The sequence below is a fragment of the Myxocyprinus asiaticus genome, chromosome 41, assembly GCF_019703515.2.
Source record: "Myxocyprinus asiaticus isolate MX2 ecotype Aquarium Trade chromosome 41, UBuf_Myxa_2, whole genome shotgun sequence".
NCBI lineage: Eukaryota > Metazoa > Chordata > Actinopteri > Cypriniformes > Catostomidae > Myxocyprinus > Myxocyprinus asiaticus.
In genome coordinates this window covers 23,783,583-23,798,721 of record NC_059384.1, presented here as the reverse complement: position 1 = coordinate 23,798,721, position 15,139 = coordinate 23,783,583, and the positions used below count along the sequence as shown (strand labels likewise).

Here is a 15,139-nt window from a genome sequence, read left to right as displayed (position 1 = left end):
TAATAAAGTCTTCTATTGAACTCGTATCAGCCACATCATGAGTTTAACCTCTTAAATTGAAAATTGTAGTACAATTCAAACATTAATAGTAGATAAAACACTTTAATAATCATATTAAGATATACTGGTGTTGGCTGAGGAGAGTCCCCTGTTCTCTATTTAAAAGTGCTTTGAGTGTAGTCTCAGAAAAGCGCTTTAAGTGTAAAATTCATTCAAATATGTAAATAAGACTGTTGTTTATCTTCATCAAAGCAAGTAATATTTCCATTTCAAATGTTTAATCGTATAACATAATATCAACATGAAAATAGCACGTTAGGACTCTGGCTCCAGTCATGATCACACACAGGCGATGTCAAAGTAAACTCAAATTGGGAGATTCATCCGCCACAAGAGCAGTGCCAGAACACGACTGACGTAATATATTCTTATGCAAATTGCTTGCAGTTTTAAGTTTCAACCATAGATGTCGCTTGAGAGCACAAAGTTACGTAGTGCAGCTTTAAGTGTAAAGCTAAATGATGTCTTTTTCGAGATGGCGTTTCCCAAATGTGAGCGATATGTCCCTCTGTCTGAAGGGCACAAGCGCTCACTGATTGTGTTCACTGTGAATGCATGAAATTAAATACGCTTTGCTCTCAGCTTGCTTCTGTTCGGGAAGCCGAAGCCGCTCCTTTCTCCTTCCACTATACGCCTTCTGCGGCTCATCAGGTGCAGCATGTGTGTCAATTACACATGCTGTTAACAGAGGTTAAATTTTATTTAACCCCCAATACACCTAATACTAAAAAAGTGCAATTGTGTCATAATTGTAAAGTCCCAGACACAACTAGCACATTTTTTACCTGCTTTGCTTCTCTCCATGATGGTAGTTATTCCCACTATGTTGCTAATGCAGTGAGGTCAATAGGCAGTCTATTATCGCCGTCTAGTGGAATCTTAATGTTACGATAATGGCGGGTTTAAAGGTTTAATAACATACCGCAATATAAACAAAAACTAAATATTATTCAATATTATTTTTATTTTAGTTAGTTTCAGAGCCATGAAAATTTGTTTAAGGTGCTTTCACACTAGCACTTTAGGTGCGCACCTGGGTTCAAATGATGTCAAAGTTCGATTAATTTGGATTATGTGAACGCCATTTTCCAAAGTCGGCTTTCCGAAGTCCTGAGTCTGCTTGAAAAGGTAGTCTGGGGTACAGTTCATGTACACTCTGGTATGGTTCGCTGCTGATATGAATACAGTCGTACCAAATCACAAAAGTGAACCGCTTGTGATGATGTATATATTGTCTTTGCAGGCTCCTGATCGCAATTATTATGGTATAATATATTTACCTGCTTGTCACATTCATCACATCTCTTGCAAGACATCCGCAGGCCCGCTGCAGATAAACGCTAACATTCTTCACATCATTGCACATTCAGTGCATCTGTGGCAGACAAACACAAGTGTCGTTCTATGCAAGTAAAGTTATAGTGAAAAATGGAAAGAGATGAATACTTTAATAGCACAGTGAAGCTGATGTCTTTTTGAGTTATTATCTAATTACAGTGGTAAAAAGCTGCTGCTTGTACTCACGTTGACGACATAATCAGACTGAGGTTCAGACCCTAATAATATGTGAACAGAGACCAGAGAGAGCTAGGGAAGGGGAGAGGAAACAAACTCTTAGTTTAGTTTCAGTTTTTCCAAAAGTTTTTTTTTTTTTTTTTTTTCAGGTTTTCATCTTTGTTTTCATTTTAGTTTACAATAATATCCTTGTTGCAAAAGAGGGTTGATCTCTTAATGTTCACTGCCTTACTGGCCATTGTCATTTCTGTACTCACTGTTGGTCTCATGACCATGTTGTTCCTTGACTCTTCCAAGTGTGAAGAGCAATATTTGTAATGTTCTACTACACTGTCGGATAGTGGCATTACATTTTTTTGTCAGTCAACAAACGTTTTGATCTTTTCTCCCCACTGCGGTGTGGATGGATATCTTTGTACCCAGTTTGGTTAGTGTCATTGTTATATTTCCTAACCATAAATGGTTATTAAGCTTTCTCTCTTTTCCTTTGTGTTGCTCAATATGAAAGTGAGACTATGTCATTGCCGTTTTACCCACCCTACTGGCTAGTAGGCATTGCCTCATACGTGTGAATCAATAGCACGGTGTGATGGTATACATTTCCCATCGTGTCAGCTACTGACTTAGCATCAAAGTGACCAAATTTAAAAGGGTGAAAATTGTGGTTACGACTGTAACCTTGGTTCTATCAGAAAGACTTGCAGACTTGGTAAAGTTGACATGAAATTTATTTGATGAAATTATATTGAACCACAGGATATATTTTCTCTTTTGGTGTAAGCTCCATCTGATGGTCCGATGAGATTTCTATTTGAACTGTCAGATCCTGCCGGAGATAGGAAGCAGGGGGCGAGGGAGTCGAGTCCTTTCTGCCCGTGCAGGAAAAGAATGAAAGAATGAACGATTTACAGAGAGCCATATAATACAAATCTCTGCACTGTAACGATGCCTGAATGAGTAATAAAACACAAACGTAATTGTGGAATAGGAATAAGACCCCTGTTTGACTTGATCATATAAGGCAGCAAAATACATTGCACTGGTAATGAAATGTGCTGTTGAAATACGGAAATGTAATGAGTGGAGCCTACCGCTAGGTGTCAGAGACGTGCAACAACAAGTGGTGCTTCCTTATTTGGAGAACACGGAAGCGGATGTATGAAGTAAGAAAAATTTCATGATTTAACGTTCGATAGGAGCGACCAACAAAACTAAACAAGTCATCATCTTAACTGAATGGAGTAATAAGACCCTGTACTCTAAGTACTTATGCATGATGACATGCATGAATAGGGGTACATTCGGGCATGCAACATGGTGAATGAATCAGCATTGTGAACCTTGAACTCAGTTACCCGCATGGTGAGGCCATCACACTGTGAAATGTGCGATCGCCTACCATGAACTATGAGAACCGAATGCTATATTGAAATGAAATATGGCTGCTTGAATTTGATGTTGATGCAGATGAGGGTTATGATGAACAGACATCATTGGCAGCAGAAAGCCTAAGTCCCATAAACCATCCTCTAAATGCATTTGATGAAGATTGAGAATTTAGCGTATTTCTGATGGGGACCAGCTGCTGCCTTGAGGCAATGATTTTGACGGACTTGGCGAGGAGCGTGCGCCTTCCAGCACTGGGTCGTGCATTCCCATTGCGGTAGATGCGGTGGCTCGACTGAGGGAGGTCTCCTACAAGACTGAGATCTGGATTAAGATCCGGATTTGCTGATCGTTTATGCCCCGTAGGTTTGATGCAGGGCAGAATGTTGAGATGGAGCGGCGGCATTGTCGGGGAGGGAAGGCGGGCTTCCTAAGTTGTTCTGTATGAGCTGGTTCACCTGTGGCCAGGAGAGATCGGGGTTGACTGAGATGCCAGGTTAACATTTCTATTATCATTCCAAGAGGGCCACGATCCCACTGAGACTCTGGAATAGTGGACGTGTGCTGCGGCAAGGAGCTGCTGATCCTGGATATAAGGTAAGAAGCAAGTGACTAAATCCATGTCTAGAGCTGGGTATTAGCTCATCGGGGAGTGAAGCTGACTCGGTGTCGGACATAAACACAGCAAAAAAAGATACGTCCTCTCACTTTCAACTGCTTTTATTTTCATATATGTAAATATTTGTATGAACATAAAATGATTGAACAACTAAGACATAAACTGATCCGGGGGGGGGGGGGGGGGGGGTGTCAAAATCAAAAGTAACAGTCAGCATCTGGTGTGGCCACCAGCTGCATTAAGTACTGCAGTGCATCTCCTCCTCATGGACTGCACCAGATTTGCCAGTTCTTGCTGTGAGATGTTACCCCACTCTTCCACCAAGGCACTTGCAAGTTCCCGGACATTTCTGAGGGGAATGGTCCTAGCCCTCACCCTCTGATCCAACAGGTCCCAGATGTGCACAATAGGACTGAGATCCTGGCTCTTCACTGGCCATGGCAGAACACTGACATTCCTGTCTTGCAGGAAATCACGCACAGAACGAGCAGTATGGCTGATGGCATTGTCATGCTGGAGGGTCATGTCAGGATGAGCCTGCAGGAAGGGTATCACATGAGGGAGGAGGGTGTCTTCCATGTAACACACAGCGTTGTTATTGCCTGCAATGACAACAAGCTCAGTCCAATGATGCTGTGACACATCGCCCCTGACCATGACCTCCAAATCAATCCCGCTCCAGCATACAGGCCTCGGTGTAATGCTCATTCCTTCGACGATAAACGCGAGTTCACCCCTGGTGAGGCAAAACCGCGACTCTTCAATGAAGAGCCCTTTTTGCCAGTCCTGTCTGGTCCAGAGAAGGTGGGTTTGTGCCCATAGGCGACGTTGTTGCCGGTGATGTCTGGAAAGGACCAGCCTTACAACAGGCCTACAAGCCCTAAGTCCAGCCTCTCTCAGCCTATTGCGGACAGTCTGAGCACTGATGGAGGGATTGTGCATTCCTGGTGTAACTCGGGCAGTTGTTGTTGCCATCCTGTACCTGTCCTGCAGGTGTGATATTCGGATGTACCGATCCTGTGCAGGTGTTGTTTTCACATGGTCTGCCACTGTGAGGATGATCAGCTGTCCTTCCTGTCCCCCTGTAGCGCTGTCTTAGGCATCTCACAGTATGGACATTGCAATTTATTGCCCTGGCCACATCTGCAGTCCTCATGCCTCCATGCAGCATGCCTAAGGCATGTTCACGCAGATGAGCAGGGACCCTAGGCATCTTTCTTTTGGTGTTTTTCAGAGTCAGTAGAGAGGTCTCTTTAGTGTCCTAAGTTTTTATAACTGTGACCTTAATTGCCTACCGTCTGTAAGCTGTTAGTGTCTTAACGACTGTTCCACAGGTGCATGTTCATTAATTGTTTATGGTTCATTGAACAAGGATTTTTACAAAATTATCTTTAAAATACAGTGTCCTGAAAAAGGGAGGTTTCTTTTTTTGCTGAGTTTAGTAAGCTGTAGAATGAATTGCTGTGTTGGCACACTGAAACTGCAAAGAGGTAGAATGTAAGCAGGCTTTTAAAGCATTGGCTGATGTATGATTGGCTAAGAGCTAACTAGATAATTGCGTGATAATGTACAGCTGAGAGTCTCCTGCTAGAACTACGCTTACGCTTACATTCCCTTGAAATTAGGAAACACGACACTGCATACTCTCACCTCACTACTGATTTCTCACGGACTACCCCTGCGTCTCAATCAGCTCCCTAGCTCCCTATGTCTTGACTCGTGAATCAGTATATAGTGCTGTACATGAATTCGGGCACTGGCAAGGGTGTTCATCCACTGATCACTGGGACACTTATGACTCAACAAGCTGCGATGCGTTAACGAGCTCGCACATCGAAGCACGGCTATTATTAATCAGCACCATGACATGTATAAATGATACTGTCATTCATTTTTATTGAAGAAATTCATACGTACAGTGTTATTATAACAGATAAATGACATATATAAAGATATAAAAATATATAGGAGTGAATTTTAAACCTTCTTTTAACAACTTATATTTTGTATATTTTGTAAAAATATTTAAAAGGTTGTTTCACTTTCATGGTATACTGTATATGAATGAAAGACATTACAAACAACAGGCTTGTATTTCATAGTTTTACACTTGTGCTTGTCATCTAATGACTTGAGAGACTTCAGAAGACACAACAACGTTTCCGGTAAGGGAACATAGTTAGCAACGATGGTCCCTGGTTTTTACGGTGCATTATGGGATTTTTTTAGGGAGTGAACGTTTCAGTGGACTGTAACGATTTTGTGATTGAGACAGCCCTGAAAATGGTTAACTCCCTGATCAGTGCCCTGACTACTGCACTAGGGAGCTGATTGAGATGCACCCTCAGTTTACATGGACACCAGAAAGCGGGTTATTGTGAGAAAGGTTTGCTTCCAGTTTACATGCACTTTATAAGCGGCGTACTCTTTACCCCTGTACACATGCATCTCTGTCATTAAGCAACCTTCTCCTGAGCAACGTAATTTTAACAAAATAACAAACATGGCATCCGATGAAGACTTACCTATTTTATTCTCTGTTGCTTCACTTTATTTCCAGATATTCCAGAGTTGTTGCTGTGTTTGCTTCCTTACCTTTCTATCGTGACCTGCAGCAGAATTGTGCTTCAATAGTGGGGTTCCCTTACGTAAAACTCCGGGATTCCATCAATATACAAGTGCATATACATGAACGAGAGGGACCGTCAATATTTTACAGTGGAGTTTATTAATGGGTATAGTTTATAGTGTATGTGCTTTTCCCTCTGTACTCCCAGAAATGTTTTGTTGACTTGTTGTTGGGCTCCGTCCTATGACATTTGTTCTCCAGTCTGTTCCACACACATGCACACTCCTCAGAAACCTGTTAGAACACCGTGTTTACATGGCCACATAAGCAGCTTTCTCTTGGAGAAACCTATATGTGTTAAACCACTTTCTCTTAATCCCTTAAACAGCAAAGGAAACGTCCTGGTTACTTGCGTAACCTCCATTCCCTGATGGAGGGAACGAGACGTTGTGTCGATGTAGTGACACTAGGGGTCACTCTTGGGAGCCTGAGACACCTCTGGTCTTTGATAAAAGGCCAATGAAAATTGGCGAGTGGTATTTGCATACCACTCCCCCGGACATACTGGTATAAAAGGAGCTGGTATGCAACCACTCATTCAGGTTTTGTGCTGAGGAGCTGAGACAAGGTCCTGGCCATTTCAGCGGGTAGTTCATCATTGTGGCAGGAGGGACACAACGTCTCATTCCCTCCATCAGGGAACGGAGGTTACGCAAGTAACCAGGATGTTCCCAATCTGTCACTCACTCGACGTTGTGTCTATACGAAATGCCGCAACTGGCTGAACTGTGTTACGTGAACTGGCGGTGTGTGATGGGCAGACCACTGTGTGCCTCGTAGGCAGCACACCAGGCCGACACGTAACCTCCCCCAACACTGTTACGAATGTTGAACAGCCCTTTGGGGACAAGTCAACTACCCAAAAGATAGAGATGGGCTAGCCCAGTTATGGCCTCTTTTCCCCTTTTTTTTCCTCTCCCCAAAAAAAGGGAATTAACCGACTGGGGCCACCAGGTCTAGTCGGGGGGGTGTCCCTCTCAAGGGGAAGACATCGCGGAGACAGCACCCCACCCAGAAGGGGGGATATTTAAGTGGAAATACATCACATGGTCGTGCCGAGCTTTGTCGGAAGTATGCCATGTGGAGAAGTCCCATGGTAGGTCCTACCCTACGGGGGAGGAGTTACTACAAGCATGGGCCTCTGCCCAAGGAAGACTCATCCGGAAGCCCGATCGGGGCAGACGAGCATGCTGGGGAATGGGAGGTCCGTGGGGGGATACCCAGTGGCAGTGGTCCCATTGGGGTCCCCAAGTCACCCCCAGTGCTAGCCGCGCTGGCCTCATACCTGTGGGTAGAAGGACCGAGGCGGGGAGCCTCTGGGGTGGCTTTCTTTCTTACGAAGGTAAGCCGCGACCGCATCATTGCCATGGACATGTTCTCGCAATGAGTACATGACCCATCCACAAATGCTGTCTCAGTGTGAGCAGTGCCCAGACACAAAAGACAGTGATCGTAGCCGTCAGAGGGCGAGAAATAAAGAGCGCAACCAGGAATAACACACAAACGGAAAGTCATTTTTAAAAAGACGCATCTTTAAAAAGACGTTCCGTGTGTGCCGCTCTTTTAGAGAAATATATTCTTTTAGAGAAATATACTCTTTTATTTCTGCCGAAGCACCCAGGGGCGTTCTCTGCAGTGCACCAGTGCAGAGAGGGGAGAAGCCGTTGAAATGCGCTGTCAGATCCAGCAGAGGTGAATGAACAGCCGTGGGAATTCAGCTTAGTGAGCATCGACTGTTCGGCTCCGAAGAGAAAATCTGAATGAGTGGTTGCATACCAGCTCCTTTTATACCGTATGTCCGGGGGAGTGGTATGCAAATACCACTCGCCAATTTTCATTGGCCTTTTATCAAAGACCAGATGTGTCTCGGGCTCCCAAGAGTGACCCCTAGTGTCACTACATCGATACAACATCGAGTGAGTGACAGATAGGGAATCGCTGTTTTCATTTACATGACGTTTCAGAAAGCTGCTTTCTGCAAAAACTCTGGAATAAACCGTTTTCTTAAGTGCATGTACAGGTGCATCTCAATAAATTAGAATGTCGTGGAAAAGTTCATTTATTTCAGTAATTCAACTCAAATTGTGAAACTCGTGTATTAAATAAATTCAGTGCACACAGACTGAAGTAGTTTAAGTCTTTGGTTCTTTTAATTGTGATGATTTTGGCTCACATTTAACAAAAACCCACCAATTCACTATCTCAACAAATTAGAATACATCATAAGACCAATAAAAAAAACATTTTTAGTGAATTGTTGGCCTTCTGGAAAGTATGTTCATTTACTGTATATGTACTCAATACTTGGTAGGGGCTCCTTTTTCTTTAATTACTGCCTCAATTCGGCGTGGCATGGAGGTGATCAGTTTGTGGCACTGCTGAGGTGGTATGGAAGCCCAAGTTTCTTTGACAGTGGCCTCAGCTCATCTGCATTTTTTGGTCTCTTGTTTCTCATTTTCCTCTTGACAATACCCCATAGATTCTCTATGGGGCTCAGGTCTGGTGAGTTTGCTGGCCAGTCAAGCACACCAACACCATGGTCATTTAACCAACTTCTGGTGCATTTGGCAGTGTGGGCAGGTGCCAAATCCTGCTGGAAAATGAAATCAGTATCTTTAAAAAGCTGGTCAGCAGAAGGAAGCATGAAGTGCTCCAAAATGTCTTGGTAAACGGGTGCAGTGACTTTGGTTTTCAAAAAACACAATGGACCAACACCAGCAGATGACATTGCACCCCAAATCATCACAGACTGTGGAAACTTAACACTGGACTTCAAGCAACTTGGGCTATGAGCTTCTCCACCCTTCCTCCAGACTCTAGGACCTTGGTTTCCAAATGAAATACAAAACTTGCTCTCATCTGAAAAGAGGACTTTGGACCACTGGGCAACAGTCCAGTTCTTCTTCTCCTTAGCCCAGGTAAGACGCCTCTGACGTTGTCTGTGGTTCGGGAGTGGCTTAACAAGAGGAATATGACAACTGTAGCCAAATTCCTTGACACGTCTGTGTGTGGTGGCTCTTGATGCCTTGACCCCAGCCTCAGTCCATTCCTTGTGAAGTTCACCCAAATTCTTGAATCGATTTTGCTTGACAATCCTCATAAGGCTGCGGTTCTCTCGGTTGGTTGTGCATCTTTTTCTTCCACACTTTTTCCTTCCACTCAACTTTCTGTTAACATGCTTGGATACAGCACTCTGTGAACAGCCAGCTTCTTTGGCAATGAATGTTTGTGGCTTACCCTCCTTGTGAAGGGTGTCAGTGATTGTCTTCTGGACAACTGTCAGATCAGCAGTCTTCCCCATGATTGTGTAGCCTAGTGAACCAAACTGAGAGACCATTTTGAAGGCTCAGGAAAACTTTGCAGGTGTTTTGAGTTGATTAGCTGATTGCAATGTCACCATATTCTAATTTTTTGAGATAGTAAATTGGTGGGTTTTTGTTAAATGTGAGCCAAAATCATCACAATTAAAAGAACCAAAGACTTAAACTACTTCAGTCTATGTGCATTGAATTTATTTAATACACGAGTTTCACAATTTGAGTTGAATTACTGAAATAAATGAACTTTTCCACGACATTCTAATTTATTGAGATGCACCTGTAAATGTGTCCACTGTTTAGGGACCAAGAGATGCACTCTCTTCCCTTACAGTCAATAAAATCCAGATCAAATATGATTTGCACATTTCTTCATCACATTCACCCAGGAGTGCCAATGCTATGGTATTAATATGTGAAATACAGAATTGTTGTCTGTGTGTGTGAATATTGCAGATTTGGAGACTTTTCGTCAATGACTAATGAATAAGCACCTACTGTATAGAACACATTACTTCTCATACCTGTGAGAAGGGGACAGGACCATTAGATAATAAGGAAATAAATCAATATTCTTTGTGCTTCATGAGATGTACTTGTCAATTTAACTGCATATGGAGCTCCTTTTATGTTCTGATTGATTGAATGTCAACTTGCAAGGAGAGAAGAATGGGCAGAGGCAGAAGGTGTGTGTGCCATGTTCATTGAGGTGATCAATGTCTGCAGTACAATCAGGGCTATGATATGTTAACTGGCCCTTCATTATGACCAGTTAAAGAGGAAGTGAATTACAGAGGGGAAATGATGCGTGTCCGGTGTGGTGCCCTGGCCATTATAATTGATGGGTATTGTATAACTTAATGTAAAACAGACCACAAAACAAACAGAGAGTCTTTCTTTATCTCTCTCACTCTGTCCTATTTAGCATTTTTATAATAAAATTAAAATGTAATAAAACTTTGAAATTATTTTTTAATAAAAATTACATGTTTTTTAAATAAAAGTATTTAAAACTATTTTAAATGTTTTAATTAATTAAAATAATTAGATTTAATAAAAAAATATGCTTATTCGCATTGTGTTGATGTTATAAAATGCATCTACATTGTAAAATGTTTACATTAATCTGTCTAATTTTGCTAATCATGCTCATTATCTTTATCAATGCAATAATTTGTGTTCATTTACTGTCCCGTTTAATCTTTAATAGCCCATTGTGTAAATAACAAGTTCTTTGTTGTAATCCATTTGATATGGATTCAGCAAAAAACACTGCGTGTTATAACCCAGTGCTCTAGTAAAAACAGATCAATATCTCAAACAACTCTCTTATCCTGAATGCAGATCTATCTGCAATGCAAATCTAGCATAATGAATTCCAATACAGACACTTTGCTGAATTACAATATAAAAATGTATTGCTAGAGCTTTCTCTGTACAGCAGTTCTCATATCAGGTTTAGGGGGGTCATAATGGTGAAGTTGGGGCTTTTGTTATGGCAAGCTGATCTTAATTCAGTCAAATGGTGGTGGGTTAAAAAACAATACCCTTATGTAGTGTTTTCACACTCCTAGAGGCAACTTAGTTATTTCGACAGTGGCTGATTTTGTTGAAATGTTTGTCTGCTTTAGCTCACAGGTTTAAGGTGACACTGAATTATTTTTACACATTCATTATTTACTTCTTCTTCCCAATTTATAATTTTTTCTATCTCTCCTTTCCCCTAAGCTATTTTTTATTACCTAATTTAGTTTTCGGTGAAGAATAACCACACTGACACAGAGCTGACAGTTTTTCATTATCAATATAGACTGCTCTAGGTCTGCTATATTTGTGAGTGTGTTCATATGTGAGTGTTTGAGAGAGAAAGAAAGGGAAAGAGAAAGAGAGAGTTTGTATATGAATTAGGGCTGCACAATTATAGCAAAAATCATAATTGTCGATTATTGCCCTTGATATTGTAATTGCGATTATTAATGTAAATTAAAATATTAAAATACCGTGACGTCACAAAGTAAGCAACCATGCGGTTCTTCAGAGTAGCAGATTTCAATGGTAGATATAAACTGCACTCCAGTTTCTTTTAAGCATCTTTTAAGCATTAAATATTGTAATAATGTTTGTTAATGTTAGGCCAAATAAAAATTATTTTTAATGGATATCTATGGCATAAAATAAATTAAATTATTGCTAAATTACTGCTTAAATTAGTAGTCCACGTACAGTAAATAATATGACATATTCAATATTCAAACTTATTAACAGCCGATTTAAACTGAGCAAGTTACTTATTGTGTTCAGTAAGCCCTTTAGTGGCTAGACAGGGGACCATTCATCCCGTTAGATCTTCAGTGGTGATCTTGTTCATGTAAGATGATCGTTAGATCATTTTTGGCCTCAGTGGTTGCACTTTGGAAATTAAAAACAGTCATTTGCAATAGAAGTTTGTGCGATTCGTGAAAATGTTAAATCTACTAATACCAGCTGCGTGGCAAATGGGTCTTATTAGAGCAGACGTGATAATGAGATGTTCCTATAATGATAATGACTCCTGAAATATGCTATTCATGCCATATTCTTTATGTAGGCTACACCTCCAAAACACACTTGGAACAGTTAAGTTCAATTCCTTTATTGCTATTTTGTACAAATCAAATTCACATTGGCCTACTTATTAACATGACAAAACAAAACTGTTATTACATTTTTAATAAACTTTACACAGAAATCAAGCAATGTGACAAACTCTCCTATTACAATGACTGCTGTCACACTGCAGGTTTACACTGTTTGAGACCTGCATTTCAACACAAGCTCAATGACGCTCCACACAAAGTTCTGCACTCTCGCGAATGCTCTCATTAAAAACAAAGCTGTCTAATCAGCATAATAAATCAATTATTTACACCGCATCTATGCCTTGATTAGAACAGGAGTGTTTTAGTTTTGTCGTGTTGCTCATTTGCAGTGTATTTAACATCTACGTTCAAAGCGAGCTGTGCAATATGCAATGAATCCAAAATAATTCCAAGGTGCTTTTCGCTCTTGTTCTACAGCTTCTTTTCGAGTGTCAGGTGACGAACAGAGGTGGAACGTAAAGCAAGCATCTGGGCATTCAGATGGTTTAAAATTTGCGCATTAGGATCAGTTGTCATTACTGATGGGACGGAGGACTATTTTAAGCGGCTCTGATTGGCCATTGCCGTTTTATTGCTCAACAGACATGTTAGTGATTGGTTAGAATACTCAACCACTGCAAAAACACATTGTAAATAGAAACCGTTGACGCAACAGGAGCAGATTTAAATTGAATGCTGTAATCTTCAGTTTTCACGATTACATAATCGTGGCAGTCGTAATTGTAATCACGATTAGTTTTCTGATTAATTGTGCAGCCCTAATATGAATATAATTCCATATTAGTCATTTCAAAGTTTGGCATGCAATTCAACATCTGGAGTCATACATTTTCCACAGATAGATGTTGGATGTTAGCAGATGTTAATATCAGTGGAAACCTGTTTGCCTTGGAGACACGAATTAGGCCTAAATTACTACAGAATTACATTATTCAGGTGTATGAAATCAGATTGCTACTGTGCTCATATATAGGGCCACTGATGTGGCTAACGATAGAGACACCATCCTAGATGCATGTGTGTGTGCCTTTAAACTTGATTACCACTGAAGCAAACTAAGCTGCATATTTGTTGTAGCTAATGTTTATCAGCACCATGGACAGCACAAGTGCATTGATAATGGCAGTTCATTGCTCCATGCTGGTACCACTGTTGAATTTATTGCTCAAACTGTATCCAATAGATACTGCACATCTATGGGAAACACTGGGCCCAATATAGGCTTCTGAATTTTGATAAATGTTGTCCTGCCAAAACAGCCCATTGCCATCTGGTTAAATTATGTACTTGAATGGGTGCAGATGGTGAGCAAGAATGCAGCTGTCATTGATTGTTCTTACCATGCAGCTAGAACACATCAATGATGGCACCAGATGTACCAGTGATTCGAGAGTGTTGAACACACCACAAACTATGGTGGCGGATACACAGCATATCACCACAAGCAGCATTGATGATGACTGTCTTTCTTTACATCGTTGGCAGAAGGGAACAAGAAAATCCAAAAATGTTCATCCCTTCAGTGATGGAGGGACCTTTTCAAACTCACTGCTCCATTCAAGCTTACTTAAGTTGCAGTATGCAGTTTCTGCACTAGTAGCATGAAAGAAAATTGCAATATTTCAAAAATACTCCTACTATTAAGGTACTTTTCTAATTTAAGAATTTGTACTTCAGACCTTTGTTTGTAGTAGTTTTATACCATGTGACCCACATGTGGTTTTCAAGCATTGAAAATGCTTGAAAAAATGTTGATCTATGGGCCATGGCATTTTAATATTTTGGCTTTGATAATAATTTTTACCAGTAAAAAAAATAAATATAAAAAAAGAAGTTTTGAGCCAGGGACATCTGGTTGAGTTGACACAGAATTACCCTGTTATAGTTGTTTCTGCACAAACCGGCAAAGTACTTTACCATAAAAAAAATGTCACTTTTAAATCAAATGCTCTGCTTACTTCTGCATAGATTGCTGCCATATAAGGCAAATGTTATGGTGGCTGTTGTTTTGTAATGTGAATCAATTTACATATACATGTGGTTTCAGTTAATTGTATAAATAGCAGTTAATTGTATTTCTTTTATACAGTATATGGACAGATGAAGACATAAATTCATGATTGTATGTGCTTTAAAACTGTTTTAATTATACATTCAAAGCCTCCAGACTAGGGCTGGGTTATATGCAAGAAATATGTTCATGATATTTCTATAAAAAATATTGTGATGTCCGATTACATCGTCAACCAGAGGGATCTGTTAATATTATTATTTTATTGATTTTGCTTTAAAAAATAATTTATTGAAACACAAAAAACTTAAACCAAAGATATTTCTAAATTCAAATTGCTCTTCAAACAAAATGAAAAAGAAATTAATATAACAAAGTGGTCGAAAAAATCTTATGTAACCACCCTTCAATTTGCCGTCACGCAAATATCCGTCTACAACAGATGGAAAATGAATCATACAAATTAAGATGTAAAGACAATAATAAATGTAAAAATAATAATTGAAATATAAATAAATTTTAGGTTCAAGGTGAACTTGTTTATGTTGTATACAGATGTATAGGCTATAAAGTGGACCTGCAGTTGTGTTCACAATGCATGCTATGCGCGAACTGCTCCGTAGAAATAAAGCTAACTAAATTTAGAGCACTTCCTGAGATGATCTGAGGTCATTTGCAGCATTCTCAACAACGCTATTCTTGCAAACAGTTTTCACATAGATTACTTTTCTTTCCTGTGTTTTTCAAAATTTAATAAAGTGTGTTTCTTCAAGAGCATGTCTTTGTATCTAAGAGCATTTCTTGTCAAGTGTCACTCCGAGACGTCTTACAGTTAGCCCACCGCAGTGGCGGGTAGATGAGCAAAATTACCCACCATGCCATTATATAGGCTACCCACATTTGGCGGGTGCCAATTTCATACCCTGGACTACTATTTAAAATATTTGGCGACTTCCCAGCTCC

General features: G+C 40.3%; 1 protein-coding gene across 1 annotated transcript in view; it reads left to right on the top strand.

The window, feature by feature from the left end:
• Positions 1-15,139, top strand: part of LOC127431765 (rab effector MyRIP-like) — a 203,654-nt gene that overhangs the window by 103,428 nt on the left and 85,087 nt on the right. The window lies entirely within an intron of this gene.